The following is a 438-nucleotide window of genomic DNA, read 5'->3' as shown; positions in this document are numbered from 1 at the left end:
TGCGAGCGGCCCGCGCCTGGACGGTGGCTCCGAGGGACCAAAAGCCGTCGGCCCCACGTTCTCTTCCCCGTTCGCGCTCAGCCTTCCATTCACGTGGACCACGCAGCGAAGCGAACAGTCCCGAGGAACCTCGCCTGTCCGCTTGCAGTAGCCTCTTTGCATCGTTCAGAAAGATGGCGAAAGATGTGGAGGCAGCAGAAGGAGTGGGCCCACTGCACGGGAGACCATATTTGCCAATGCTATCTCAGATAAGGGTTTAATCTCCAACATTTATAGGGAACTCATGCAGCTTAACAAAAGGAAGATAAACAATCCCATCAAAAAAGGAGCAAAGGACCTAAATGGACACTTTTGGAAAGAGGACATACAGAAGGCCCAGAGACATATGAAAACATGCTCAAAGTCACTAATCATCCGAGATATGCAGATCAAAACAAC

The sequence above is a fragment of the Myotis davidii genome, unplaced genomic scaffold (assembly GCF_000327345.1).
Source record: "Myotis davidii unplaced genomic scaffold, ASM32734v1 scaffold43, whole genome shotgun sequence".
In the NCBI taxonomy this organism is placed as follows: Eukaryota; Metazoa; Chordata; class Mammalia; order Chiroptera; family Vespertilionidae; genus Myotis; species Myotis davidii.
The sequence above is the reverse complement of the archived record's forward strand: the minus strand, read 5'-3'. Positions refer to the sequence as shown.